This window comes from Thalia democratica, chromosome 2 (genome assembly GCF_965202585.1).
Source record: "Thalia democratica chromosome 2, ktThaDemo2.hap1.1, whole genome shotgun sequence".
Lineage (NCBI taxonomy): Eukaryota > Metazoa > Chordata > Thaliacea > Salpida > Salpidae > Thalia > Thalia democratica.
The window spans coordinates 56,340,282-56,355,682 of record NC_139166.1 but is presented as its reverse complement, the minus strand read 5'-3'; the positions used below and the strand labels follow the sequence as shown (position 1 = coordinate 56,355,682).

Below are 15,401 nucleotides of genomic sequence, written 5' to 3'. Positions count from 1 at the left end.
AAAAAGAAAAATTGTTTGTAATATAAAACTAACGATAAATGGTGTTAATAAGCTAATTAAAAATTTTAAAAAATTCTACAACTTTGTTTAGTTGAAAAAGAAAACTTTAATAGCTTACGCTACCAAGAATAACTATTATATACTACATTTAAGATGAATCATAAACAAATATCTGATGATTTTTTTCTTATATAATTACCAAGTTCTCATTAACTACTAAAAAAATTACTAATTTCATTAAGTTATGTTAATTTTAAAGTTATGGCTTAAATGTTCTTAATTTATTTAAGTATAAATAAAAGTCTCATTCTCATAGGCATTATTTAATTTGTAATCTAATAAAATAGCTCTATATGAATTAAATGTTAATTTAAGATTAATCGCTCTTATGAAAGGATTCTATAATTTCTCATTATACAATTTCGACTACCATAACCTTAAGATTTTTATTGGGATCAGAAGATTAAACAAGGCTAAATATTTGTATCCAAGTATTGTCTTGAACAAATTGTAGAATAAAATAAAAACACTAAAAATGTTTGGTCCTAGGACCTGGTGTACAAAAATACGTTTCAGTTATCGAATCAGTTACAAATAGAATACAGTTAAAGGACTTTTCCAAATAAAAACATATCATCAGAATTGAATAGTTCCCTGGTCTTATTGGTCATCATCGTGCTTACACAAACGTAAAAAAAGCATATACCTGTTAATGTTTCACTCACAAATTTTACTTACTGCTTATATCATGTTTGAATGCAAAAATGTTAATTGTTTAAATTGACACCTCTGAAAACATTATTAATTTTTAATTCTGTTTTTTCAACAACCGGCTTCTAAATGTTTGACAAAGTTCGATTTCAAAGTGACAACTTGGTTTTAACAAAGTTTAAGTAAACTTTAATATTTTTACAAAATTTCTCAACTTTGTTTATTAAGCTTAAGTAGTTGCAACTGTAAATTTATTTTAGTTTTAAACCAAATACTGTCTGTTAATATTTAAATAAACGAAAGTAAAAATGGTACATTAGTTTTATAAATAGATAAGCTGGTTTTAAATTTTGATGTAAAAATTTAGTTAGTGTTACTATCAAAATTTTCTAGTTTGTACATAATTTTTTTTACTGTAATAAAAATAAATTAACTTTTTTAAATAAATAATGTGTTTAAAAATGGTTATAATTTAAAAATGTACAAAAACTAAATATCGAGCCGGTAATAACATAGTAAAAAAAAGTAAATACTAAATGCACTGATATTCAAGTCGCATAAGATCAAAGCTAAATGAACAGTTGATTTTTTATATCATCACAACGGTTAGCTACTTTTGAAAAGCAAATGCAGATACGCTGAATTTGATAAGCATTTGGTTTATATACTATAAATTTTGGGCATTTTTACAAGCATTGTTGGTTCAGTGGTAGAATTCTCGCCTGCCACGCGGGAGGCCCGGGTTCGATTCCCGGACAATGCACTTTTGCTTAATTGATTATACACTGTCTTAATTTAGTTAGTTTTATTTTTTTATCACGTCCGAGAGATTGTCTTATTGAAAAAATATTTTTTTTTAATTTCTTTTCAAGAAAAACAAAAATGTTTTTTAATTCATTTTTTTTAATTTTCATACGAGTTTCCCTTAAAAACTTAAAATTTATTATTTTGGTTTCTTATGAAAGATAACGAGTTGTTTTATACAATAATAATAACCAGCTTTGCAGTTGTGTTTGTTTTTCTTTACTTACTTCTTAACTTTTCAAACTATAGATCAGAGAACAAAGTATAGTTGTATGCTTTTTGAACTCGTACTTTGAACACAGCCAAAAAGTGCAAACTTATCTAAATTATTGTCGTTCTTACTAAAGCTAAATCTAAATTACTAGTTATTTAATATGTAAACCAGAGTCTCTGTAGTCTATTAAGCTTTTAAATGGCTTTCAATTTGGTTTAGAAATTATTGAATGTCATTTTTTTTTCTTGTTTTGTCGTATTATATCACCTCTAATTTTAAACTATACCATGAATACTTTTCTATGAAAATTTCAAACTTTATATAAACTAAAATGTCATCCAAGTTTAAGTGTTTTTGAATCTAAATAAATCACAGTTACACTGTTTGTTATTTTCTTTCAACAACTAAAATTTAGTCCGGCTGTTTTGAAATCATTTATATTAATGTTTCAACTGTGTTGTACATAATTAAGAAAATCATGTGTTGATTAATGCATTTGAATAACTTGCTTGGTGTGTTTATTAACTTTGTACTAATTCGTAGTAGTTTTCATATATTTTAACTACAAATGTTTAAAATTAAACTTCTTAACACTTATTTAAAGGAAGAAGTTTTTTAATAACAAGTTGCAATTTCTACACAAACTTTTTACTTAATCAAGAAGTTCGAACTTAAGCGGCAGAATTTTTACATTTAAAATTAAATATCAAGGTCATTTGTGATTTTAGCATTGCCTTTTTGTCTTCGTAATCATAAAACAATGGTAGATCAATCGGTTTTACTTAGTTACCATTGATATATAAATGGTGCAAATTTCAATATTAACGACAACACTAACTTAAAAGTATAACAATTATTTCAATAAAGTGTTCTAGATATTTGTTTTTGAAAATAAAAGAAGACAACAATTTAATGAATTATTTTAAGAATACTGCCCTTAAATACTTCATTAATAATTTTCAACAGTAAAAAAAACGGTATAAAATAAGGATTTTGCCCGTTTTGAATAAAAAATAGTTTGAACTTTTAATTATTATTGTGTTTTAATATTTGATGTTTTATATTTTATCTAGAAATTCAGCTGTTAACAAACTATTTAAGTTATAAAATATCTTTTAGTAAAAAGCTACTTTATAAAATGATATTTTAAGAAATAGTTAATTTGTTGTCTAAAAAAATTAAAATGTCAAATAAAGTATTATTTGTATTAATCATGATAAGCATCAATAACATAAGGATTGATGAAACTAAAATAAGTCCTTCGTGCCGGAGTCGAACCAGCGACCTATGGATTTCTAACAACTTGCTGCAGTCCACCGCTCTACCAACTGAGCTATCGAAGGTGCTGAAAACTAGCACAAATTTGTGTTTATAAACTTTAGTGTTTAAGGCACTTGTGCATTAACAATTGATTTTGTTTATTAAGTACATCAACACGGCATGTTTAAACGAAAGTATGCTTTTGAAATTGAAAATTTTTGATTGATTTTATCAACTCACTAGTATGGCTATATGCGCTTCTTCTGTTAAGTTGAAATCTTGCGTACCAATTGAAGACTTTAAAGCTTAAAAATTTTAAATACCAATTTACAAACAATAATTTGGAAATAGATTTTTGTAATAGATTTTCATGCGTACCAACTGAGCTATCGAAGGTTGTTATAGTAACCATGATTGTTTTTTCTATATAATTAAATAATTAATGTATACCTTTACAATTTTTTCTAAAGAAGCTTGTAAACACTGAGAATAATATGAAATTATATTAGCTTGTTTACATGTGATTCAAGTTATATTTGTAACCTATCATAATACCAAAATAATAAATTTTAAGTTTTTAAGGGAAACTCGTATGAAAATTAAAAAAAATGAATTAAAAAACATTTTTGTTTTTCTTGAAAAGAAATTAAAAAAAATATTTTTTCAATAAGACAGTCTCTCGGACGTGATAAAAAAATAAAACTAACTAAATTAAGACAGTGTATAATCAATTAAGCAAAAGTGCATTGTCCGGGAATCGAACCCGGGCCTCCCGCGTGGCAGGCGAGAATTCTACCACTGAACCAACAATGCTTGTAAAAATGCCCAAAATTTATAGTATATAAACCAAATGCTTATCAAATTCAGCGTATCTGCATTTGCTTTTCAAAAGTAGCTAACCGTTGTGATGATATAAAAAATCAACTGTTCATTTAGCTTTGATTTTATGCGACTTGAATATCAGTGCATTTAGTATTTACTTTTTTTTACTATGTTATTACCGGCTCGATATTTAGTTTTTGTACATTTTTAAATTATAACCATTTTTAAACACATTATTTATTTAAAAAAGTTAATTTATTTTTATTACAGTAAAAAAAATTATGTACAAACTAGAAAATTTTGATAGTAACACTAACTAAATTTTTACATCAAAATTTAAAACCAGCTTATCTATTTATAAAACTAATGTACCATTTTTACTTTCGTTTATTTAAATATTAACAGACAGTATTTGGTTTAAAACTAAAATAAATTTACAGTTGCAACTACTTAAGCTTAATAAACAAAGTTGAGAAATTTTGTAAAAATATTAAAGTTTACTTAAACTTTGTTAAAACCAAGTTGTCACTTTGAAATCGAACTTTGTCAAACATTTAGAAGCCGGTTGTTGAAAAAACAGAATTAAAAATTAATAATGTTTTCAGAGGTGTCAATTTAAACAATTAACATTTTTGCATTCAAACATGATATAAGCAGTAAGTAAAATTTGTGAGTGAAACATTAACAGGTATATGCTTTTTTTACGTTTGTGTAAGCACGATGATGACCAATAAGACCAGGGAACTATTCAATTCTGATGATATGTTTTTATTTGGAAAAGTCCTTTAACTGTATTCTATTTGTAACTGATTCGATAACTGAAACGTATTTTTGTACACCAGGTCCTAGGACCAAACATTTTTAGTGTTTTTATTTTATTCTACAATTTGTTCAAGACAATACTTGGATACAAATATTTAGCCTTGTTTAATCTTCTGATCCCAATAAAAATCTTAAGGTTATGGTAGTCGAAATTGTATAATGAGAAATTATAGAATCCTTTCATAAGAGCGATTAATCTTAAATTAACATTTAATTCATATAGAGCTATTTTATTAGATTACAAATTAAATAATGCCTATGAGAATGAGACTTTTATTTATACTTAAATAAATTAAGAACATTTAAGCCATAACTTTAAAATTAACATAACTTAATGAAATTAGTAATTTTTTTAGTAGTTAATGAGAACTTGGTAATTATATAAGAAAAAAATCATCAGATATTTGTTTATGATTCATCTTAAATGTAGTATATAATAGTTATTCTTGGTAGCGTAAGCTATTAAAGTTTTCTTTTTCAACTAAACAAAGTTGTAGAATTTTTTAAAATTTTTAATTAGCTTATTAACACCATTTATCGTTAGTTTTATATTACAAACAATTTTTCTTTTTTTTTAAACTATATGTAGCTAAAGCTTAAATGTGACGTCAAGAAATTCAGTATTTAGTTTTAAACAACAGCTAACTAACAACGTAAACTAAAAGTCAACGGCCGACAGGTAAAATTTCTCTATAAGTTTGCAGTTTACTTAACCACGTGATTATTTTCAACGAGCGTCAAAGCCATCGAGCAAAAACACGTTTAAAATTTGCAGCGCAATAATATAGCACATTTTGTCGAGCTAAAGGCAAAAAAATTAACGCTTGAACGAACATATGCTAGCATTCGAATGCGCTACAGATTTACTTGACATTTGGGTTTATATATAGTAATTTTTCAACTTAAAACAAGCGTCGATGGTGTAACGGTTAGCATTGGTGCCTTCCAAGCACTAGTTCCGGGTTCGACTCCCGGTCGACGCATTTTTGTACTTTTGGTACAGTAGTAAAATATTTTGCATTTAAGAATGAAATGATGTAAATGTTTTAAGTAGAAACGAATAATTTCAAACTAATTTTAGCAAGCTTTATGAAACTTAAAAACAAGTAATAGAAGGACTACTGATGTAAATCTACAATTTTCAACTGTATTTTGTTTTGAAATTATAAAGTTTGAATCAGATAGTAAGCAAGTAATTCAGTAATTATTTTTATGATCAGATACAAGTGTGTTGATCAGATATTCAAAAAAAAAATTAATTCGGGTAGCTAGTTATTTGTTGGAATGTAGTAATACTCTTGTATTTGATTTTCACATAACTCTATTTTTTATGGTTTAGTTACTTTCGAGTCAAAAATCAAGCTCACCTAATTAATTATGTATTACCATTTAAAGTAAACTAGTAGTAAATTTACAATTTTACAAGAAAATATCGTTAAAAATACAGGTCATAAATTATACCTATTTTTTTTAATATACATTCATAAACATTGTTCTGTTGACCCTGCTTAAACAATAAGTTGTTTTAGATTCTGTTTAATACTACTTGATATTAAAAAATATAAAAAAAAACACAAAATCACCTAAAGTAAATCAATGTTATTATCAAAAGATAGTTCATTTCAGCAAAAAACAAAAAATACCACGCCCAACGTGGGGCTCGAACCCTCTACCGACTGAGCTAGCCGGGCGCTTAGGGAGACACCTTGTTACAACTATATATTTGATAAAGTTCAATTCAATCTCTCATTGATTCTTTAATTGCTTATTACCAGTTAACAATTATTATAAATTTATTTATAAATAATGCTTTTAAAGTTACGTTAAACTAATAGATTTATTTTATGTAAGTAATTGTTATATAGTTTCCTAAAAATAAAATTTATTTTTATTCACAAATTCTGGTCTTTCTAAATAAAATTTATTTTATAGGTTCATTATCTTGCATAAATAACGGTATGAAATTTTAGTCATGAAGTTTAATGTATGAATTATTTTTCTTTTTTTATACTTTTATATTAATAAGTTTTATTGGTAGTGTCATACCCTTTATAATTTTATTTTCCTAAAACATTTATAAACATAACTAACTAACTTATTTCTCGAAGCTAACAAGTATGAGAACGGGTCAAATATGCACGGAGACACTTTTGCACGAAGGCAATTTTGCACGAAAGTACATTTTTGTACGAAGACAGTTTTGCACAAAGAAACTTTTGCATGAAGGGTCACTTTTGTACGAAAAGTAATTTTTGCACGAGTGTTTAAAAATACAAAAAAAAAACACAAAGAAAAAGAAAACATTGATAAAAATAAAGAAAATATGTAATAATTAAAATAAAAACGAGAGTTAATAATAAAAATATTAACTGAGATTAAGGGTTAGGGGAAACAGTTATAGTAAAAATGAAAAAAAGTAGTACAAATAACAAATAAATTTAATATAATAAAATAAAATGCAAAAAAAAAGTTGATAAAAAAAAACAAAGTAGAAAAAAAAAAGTTACCGACCGGGGTTAAGAGTTAGGGGTAACAGTGATAGTAAAAACACAAACGTAAAGAAAAATAAACTAATAAAATCTAAGATTAAATAAAATCTTTTCAACCCGTGCAAAAGTGTCTTTGTGCAAAATTGACGCTGTGCAAAAGTTAACTTTCGTGAAAAAGTGTCCTTTCGTGCATATTTGACACCAACCTAAAAAATATATTTTTTAATTTTAATGTTAAGTTAAATAATCAATCATTTATTTACCACATCAATGAAGTTTTTTATCAACATTTCAGTGCTAATTTTTAAACATGTGGTCATAGACAAAATATAAAAATCTCTGCTATAACAAAAACTCTATTATCCGTAGATTTTATTATATTTAATTTAATCTACTGAATATTTTTACACTTAAAAACAGTTTGCTTTTAAAAGTTTTAAATTGCTATTGTATCTGTTGAAAATAGTTTTAAACTATGATTTTATAATCAATTAAAAGTAGAAAATAACTCTATAACTATACATTTAAAATACTTTATTTTTTGATATATTTACACTTTACAGAACTACCAAACGAAAACAGTTATTTTTAAATCAAAATAAAAGCACATAAATTTAGTTGAAACCTACTGTATTTACAAGCTTTAATCGTTTACAAAAATAATTTGTAAATTGGCTTGAATTAGCAAAATGCAAAAAATTAGCAGGTAGTATCTATAACAGTGTTTTTTATTGTTTTGAAATAAACGCTTTAACTTTAAATTTTTAACTATAAAAACAGAAAATTACTTGGTTTTTTTATTTATTTAGTTGACAAATAGTTTAATATTTGCAAACTTTGATTTACTTAGTTAAGATTGTTTTTAAACTTACCTAAAATTTATTAAGTTTACCTTTAAACTGAAAATATTTATGATTCAAGCTAATAGTTACAAACAATAACAATTTAAATCTTACTACGCCAAGATAAATTAAGATTTAGGTTACAAGTATTAAAATGAAATTTCAGAAAATAAAAATTCCTCCCCGTCGGGGAATCGAACCCCGGTCGCCCGCGTGACAGGCGGGAATACTCACCACTATACTAACGAGGATCACGTCTGATAGCCGTATCGCGCGTATATAATCCTAAATTTTACATACTTCACATATTAGACTGTGATTTTGCTCAAACGTTTTACGCAAACTATGAGCTTTATCAGTTTGTTTGGCTCAATTTATGCACTGTTACTTGTTATGCACTTGTTATTTTATGTATTATGTTATATAATGGATGAAGTTATTTTTTTCTAATACTTATGTATTTAGTGTTATATAGTTACTTGAAAATATAAACTAACCTTTGATTATTTTTCAACATAGTACAGTGCTTCCTCGCTAATCCGGTCCTCGCTAATCCGGCCGGTTTTAGTCGAGAAGTCGACTTATTTACTTTAGTGTTTTTAGCGTTTAATTTCATTTTACTTCGAAATAGTATTCAATTTACGTTTTATAAGTATGCAAGCAATATATGGTTACGTCATAATAAAGTATCATTTGTATAATCTTAAGTTTTTTTTCATACTTTTCCCGCTCAGTTGTAACAAACTTGTTTATTATTCATTTGCAATTTTTCTGTCTTTGCTAAGCAATTTACACTTTAATTGTACTACAATCAACATATCTGGTTAAAAATGGATAAGACAGCAAAGAAACGAAAACGCGTTCAACTAACAATTGAAAACAAGTTAAAAGTTTGCGAAATGGCAAACAATAATGTGCCTAAAGCTGTTATAATGAGCCAGTTTAACATTTTGAACTTATAAAATTTTGTTGCGTTTAGTTTTGTCTGTTTTTATTCTTTTTTTTTGAATAAAGTAAAATAAATTAAATTAACAGAAATTTTATAGTACGTTTTGTTATATACATTCATAATATAACTAAGGGAGATAGTTTGTAAAAAAAGCGATATTTTGTTCTTATCCGGCCAAAGGCAAATCCGGCCGTATTTTCAAAGAATTCTTGCCCAACTTGGCCGGATTAGCGAGGAAGCACTGTACTTTACTTTAAAAAATAGTATGTTAGTAGAGACACTGCTGCAGTTTATAAAGAATTACAATAAATCAAGTTTAAATTACTTACTAAATAATAGATTTATAATTTTATGTACATTAGCTTTTTTAATATTTCTTACAAGTTTTACAAAAAGTTAGCTAATTTTTGATTAAACTTAAGTATTTAAATACTGAATTTGTGGTTATTAATTTGATAATTACACAACAAAATTAACTTAATATTGATTGTAAAAGTAGCTTTTAGCACAAACTCAATTCTAAATTGAAACGTCATAATAGAATGAATGCATTTAATTAAACATTAAATTTATATTAAAAAACATATTTGAAAATCTAAATATTTAGAGTTCTTCTTGAATAAATTTTGCAGAGTATGTGTACTACAAACACGTTTAAACATTTAATTATATTTTGTAATTTAATATCATGCTTAATGATAGTTTAAAACGCTTAAAATGTTTCATTACAGACAAAAAACAAATTCTCAGTAAACTAAAAATAAAAGCATATTCAAAAAATTGTTTACTAAGGTACATATTAATATATATACATTTTATTGAACGAAATAAAAAGCGCTCAAAAACTTGGTCCAAGGACCTGGAGTACGAAAAACCTTTCGGTTATCGAGTCATACACCAGGATACAGTTTAATGTCATATCTAGGACATAAATACATATTAATAATATATCAGTTAATATTTTCTTGATAGTTATTTTACTCTTATGTAGAACTTTTGTATAAAGACTAATTTAAAACAAGTTAACCAACTATTTAAATGTTAAAAGTATTACAATATCGATAAGTTTGTTTATTTTCCTTTTCACATAATACTAATATTTTAGTTTTAACCCTATAAAACATTTAAAGTCATTAATAAGTTGCTTGTTTATTTATAACTTTCTTATATACTTCATTTTTAGAGTTTTTTTTGTAAAGTTTAGTTTATATGAATTATAGTGAAATTATAAAAACTGTAATATACCATAGCTATAGTGAAAAACACACAAATTAAATTAATAACTTATGATTAAAAAAAGTTCAAACAAAAAAAAAAAGCTAAAAATTGTTTATTAAACATATAATTTAATAACGAGAAAAAAATAAAACAAAAATCAAACTAACTTAAGTTATAAAAAAGTATGGCCAGTACGGGGATCGAACCCGCGACATTCGCGTTATTAGCACGACGCTCTAACCAACTGAGCTAACCGGCCACACATCTAGATCATATTCTGTACGTATATAATACATTGTGGTTTTTAGTTATGTTGTTTTTAGTGACTTCCAAGCATGTATAATTCTAATTGTTTACTACATCAACTAAACTTTGGTTCATGTTTTATATAATACAGTGCTTACTCACTTATCCGGACGCTCACTTATCCGGACAGTTTTAGTCCGAAGAAAACTCAAAAAAATTTCAATAATAAACACTAATATTTTTGTATGATACAAATGTTTAAGCTTTCATGCTGTAAGAAATGTTTAAAAAACTTTATGAAATCTACAATTTTGTTCATTTTTATGACGTACCACTAATGATTACATTTTATCTTTTTTCAAAACTAGTTTAGTTATCAAAAAATTAGTTTAGTAATTAGATGATTCTTTTTTAGCTTATTATCGGTGTTAGCCAGAAGCCACGCTAGAAAAAGTTTCACAACTTATTAAATTCCGTGAGTTTTCTGCTGAAAACATGAAAAAACTATAAAACAAACGTCTATTCTTTCTTATTTTAGTAAAACTTCCAATAAAAACTAGTTTGTTAGGAGTGATATGTTTCCGTTAAATTGACTTTAAACTTAGTCAAAAATTTTTGTTTTCCTTTATGTCTGTTTTTTTTTTTGCTTTTTTTAATTTTTTTTTTCAATAGAGAGATAGGTTTACATTATTTTTTTGTCTTTAAATTTAATTTATATTTTCTCTTAAACAAAAACTAATCTCTCTTTAATATTAAAAGTTAGGGCAGGTGAAACTACAAATGATGAATTTTACTTGCTTGACCCTCAAAAAACGTATATTGTTGCAGAGAGTTAGTAAGTCTGATGTTTTTCTACCTTGTTGTAATTATTTAAGTATTTAAGTACTGAATTCGTTGTTATTAATTTGATAATTACACAACAAAATTAACTTAATATTGATTGTAAAAGTAGCTTTTAGCACAAACTCAATTCTAAATTAATAACGTCATAATAGATTGAATGCATTTAATTAAACATTAAATATATATTAAAAAACACATTTTTTAAAACTAAATATTTAGAATTCTTCTTGAAATAAATTAGTTAACCTCAAATCTAGCTTTTATTATTTATTAATTTTTTTATATAATTCGCAATTACTATGTATTTGTTTTACCATAACACTTTTATTATGCATTGAGCTATATACAGCAGTTATGTTTTTATATGAAAAAACTGATTATTTGTACTTATCCGGATAAGTGAATAAGCACTGTAGTCTAACAACAATAACAGTCTTATTCAAACTAGTAAATAACATTTTTGTTTGAATTACTTTGTTTTTGTCGTCAGTTACAGAAACAAAAAGATTTACAAACTTTTATATAGTTTTGGCAATATACATAATGAGAATTTTTTAAAACAATATTTGATTAAAAACTTTATTACCTTTCTGCTGCTATCCAATAGTAACTCAAAGTACATATTTAAGAGTAAGTATATTTAGAAAGCTAGTGAGATTTTACTCTTATCTAAATAATCCTTTAAATGTTGGATATTATGTGAAATGCAGTAGTTAATACAGTAAAACTTATTGTGTTAAAAAAACTTAATAGCACGGTGCATGAACTTTATCTAGTAGGAAGTTTTAAAATAGTAATAACTTATCAAACTTCGTAATTACTAGTTTATATGAACATTTGGTTTTATAATTCCGCAAGATCAACAGCATCCGAGACAATCCTACGACCGGTTTCGTCCTAACTAGGACTCATCAGGCAGGAATAGTCGCGAGAAACCGCTACTGTGATCTTAAACAAGCGGGCTTAAGTAGAAAGCACTGAAGCGACCGTTTGTGGGTAAAGTCGAAAAAATGACACAGCTTAATCATTCACTGCCCAACGTCTCAGACATTGTCAGTTTATTGTGAAATTATAGTCTGCGCTCGTTTGATCAGTTTTAGCCAGTATTTATTTCGGACATCATCAACAAAGTTGAGATGTTTTATGCCTTCCTGGTCGTAAGTCCACTATTCCTGCCTGATGAGTCCTAATTAGGACGAAACCGGTCGTAGGATTGTCTCAGATGCTGTTGTTGTTGATCTTGCGGTAAAGTTCATTGTTTATTATCGATGGCATTAACATATCAACTTTGTTGATGATGGCCAAAATAAATACTGGTTTTATAATTCAAAATATGAAAAATGCTAATAACAACAAAACAAGCTAAATAATATATAGATTTGATTACTAAAAGCTAGTCACCAAATGTTTAATTTGGTTAGTTTTTTGAATAAAGCTCATAGTGAGTTTAAATTTACATTTGATATGATAAACTTTCTTTATAGATATATGAGCAAAATTTTGAAAACAAAAAACATCTTAAGAGCAATTTAATATAATTAGAATTTAAATAAATTTGCTAAAATTGTATTCTAGAAAAGTTAGAACAAATAACTATCGAATATTAATCAATCAATTCTTATTAAGGCTAAGCTTGAAATCAAAAATTTGAGCTTAGTATAATATCAGTAAGTTCTAATGTTTACTGTTTTCAGGTTTTAGTTACGTTGCTTTATGAAAAACACGTTAAATGATTACTTAGACAGAGCCATAACATAAAAATATAATTGCATACTAAGTATCAATGTTTAAGTACAATTCTTATTCACTTATCCGAACAGTTCCAGTCATGAAGAAAGTTCAAAATAGTTTCAACATTCAAACTTTGTTCAAAACAAGAGATAAATTTAAATATTTTTCAATTTTATTATTTTATAGTAAAAATTAACTTATTTTGTCTCTTATATAAAACTAATCTTCTTTTTTAACTAAAAGTTAGGGTAAGTGGAATTACAAATGATGAGTTTTATTTACCCTCAAAAACGTACATCGTTGCAGATAGTTAGTAAGTCTGATGTTGTTCTACCTTAAAAATGATAATTAAATAAATTTACCTAAAGTTTTGCTCTTGTTATTAATCATTTTATTATCCTCTACTCATAATTACTATTCGTTTTTACTATAGCGCTTTTATCATTTACCATGCATTGCATAATATACAGCAGTTATGTTATTTTATGAAAATATTTTTTTACTTATCTGGAAAAATGCTTATCCGGACATAGTTAAAAAATAACCTTGCTCAATATAAACGGATAAGTGAATAAGCACTGTACTATGTGTGGTCAAGCTTTATATATAGTTTGTTGGTTTAAAACTGAATGTTAATGGTTACCCACGTATACTAAGATTATAAAATATATAAACTGTAAAAGTTTATTTTAACTGACGTCTCCGTAGCGCAATGGATAGCGCGCTGGACTTCTAATCCAGATGTTCTGGGTTCGAGTCCCGGCGGAGATGCCTTTATTTTCGATATATGCAATTTGGATCAAATGTGGATATACAATTTAACTTTTTATAAATTTTATTTCGCAAATAGTGTTTTGCTCACAGAGCTCATCAGTGCTTAGACAATAATAAAACAGTTTTTACTATAAAAACAAAATTATTATGTTCAAGTTAATTGACTAATTTAGCAATGAATAGTGAAATCATAACTTTTGGAAATGCTAGGAATATAAGATCAGATATTTGATTGTTTTTGTAAACATCAAAACGTATAATAATGTAGTGTAGTACAGTGGTACTCAACCTTTTGAAAATCTGTGTACACCAAACTACTGAAATCTAAATTCTGTGCACATTAGAGTCTAGACTACTAAAAGTATATATAATTATAAAAAAATATATTATATTCATGTTCTTAGAAAGTGTATAACTAGTTTGAAAAGTTAGTAATTTTTATCAATTGTAAACTTGATTCTAAGACAATAAAATAACAGTATCTATTTTTTAGTTTTACCCACTAATTTTTTTATGAGTATATATTACAATCTAGACGTAAAAAATAACTGGATTAAGAAAAAAATTATCTTTTTATCATATTTACTAGTTGATTATTAGTGATTTTTTATAAGTTACGGTTTAATTTCGAAAAAAAAAACTCTAAGGTTATGTAGCACAAAAACATAGGAGGTTTAGAACAACAGTAGAAAGTTTACCAGTTTATATTAATGTTCTCAAGAAGCTTAAAAGCTATTAACTATAGAGTAAAAACATGTATGTATATTTTGTAATTAATAAATACAATAGTCCAAATATTTAATTTAACTTTAGATCCACTTTATTTTTGGACAGCTTAGTTACTGAAATATGTTGAAAGTTTTAGCTACGTTTTTTTCGTTCTTTTCTTAACTTTAATTTTTTTAATAAGGTTAAAAGTAATACGTGTTTATAAATTAGTTAATTCTTATGATTGTATTTATTTGCTTTAGAAAACAACAAATATAATCCAAACAAATTTATAAAATCTCAACTACTAAAACAAAATTAATTGCATAAGTAAGTTTATAATTGTGACTCAAGTCTACCTACCGGAAAATAAAAGTTACAGTATAATTTAAAGATATTAGACTTTTTTTTTACACTATCTTTAAAACTTCAAACATTGATTTTAATTAAATACATAACAAGTTTATGGCACTCTCTAAAGTTTTTTGTGACAGTTTAATACTAAAATTACGTAGTTCTCTACTATGTAACATGTAATAAACGATTACAAAAGAAAATTTTGTAACTTCCAAGAAAGAAAATTTTGGAAGGGACAGATAAATAATAAAAATGGGCTCATCCGGGATTTGAACCCAGGGCCTCTCACAACCATGGCGAGAGTCATACCCCTAGACCAACGAGCCACTTGACAGTTCGGTAAAAAGTAAGTATATAAAAGGCATAACTTGCATAGCAACCATATAGCTAGCCTTGAAGTGTAAGCAACGTAGCTTATCCAGTGCTTCTGAAATGGGGTTCCGCGAAGCCTTTCGAAATTTAAAAAAAATTTGAAAGAAAAAAAACATAAACCGTAAAACTTCAAAAAAAAGGAAAACATTAATAATTATAGCATTCATTGATCTGCTTAGTGTGTATCTAGCGGTAGGACTTTTAATGGGTATTCATTATTAATAGGTGTCCTGGTTGCC

At 26.2% G+C, this 15,401-nt stretch overlaps 7 non-coding genes across 7 annotated transcripts; 3 read left to right on the top strand and 4 right to left on the bottom strand.

Moving 5' to 3' along the window:
* Positions 1-1,403: 1,403 nt before the first annotated feature.
* On the top strand, positions 1,404-1,474 carry Trnag-gcc (transfer RNA glycine (anticodon GCC)). Its single transcript has one exon. It is a non-coding gene; the product is annotated as a tRNA-Gly (tRNA).
* Positions 1,475-2,986: 1,512 nt separating this feature from the next.
* Positions 2,987-3,072, bottom strand: Trnac-gca (transfer RNA cysteine (anticodon GCA)). Its single transcript is given in 2 exon segments — positions 2,987-3,022; positions 3,036-3,072. It is a non-coding gene; the product is annotated as a tRNA-Cys (tRNA).
* Positions 3,073-3,731: 659 nt separating this feature from the next.
* Trnag-gcc (transfer RNA glycine (anticodon GCC)) lies at positions 3,732-3,802 on the bottom strand. The gene has a single exon. It is a non-coding gene; the product is annotated as a tRNA-Gly (tRNA).
* Positions 3,803-5,544: 1,742 nt separating this feature from the next.
* On the top strand, positions 5,545-5,616 carry Trnag-ucc (transfer RNA glycine (anticodon UCC)). Its single transcript has one exon. It is a non-coding gene; the product is annotated as a tRNA-Gly (tRNA).
* A 2,527-nt stretch (positions 5,617-8,143) lies between these two features.
* Trnad-guc (transfer RNA aspartic acid (anticodon GUC)) lies at positions 8,144-8,215 on the bottom strand. The gene has a single exon. It is a non-coding gene; the product is annotated as a tRNA-Asp (tRNA).
* A 2,101-nt stretch (positions 8,216-10,316) lies between these two features.
* Trnai-aau (transfer RNA isoleucine (anticodon AAU)) lies at positions 10,317-10,390 on the bottom strand. Its single transcript has one exon. It is a non-coding gene; the product is annotated as a tRNA-Ile (tRNA).
* Positions 10,391-13,649: 3,259 nt separating this feature from the next.
* Positions 13,650-13,722, top strand: Trnar-ucu (transfer RNA arginine (anticodon UCU)). The gene has a single exon. It is a non-coding gene; the product is annotated as a tRNA-Arg (tRNA).
* The last annotated feature ends 1,679 nt before the right edge of the window (positions 13,723-15,401 follow it).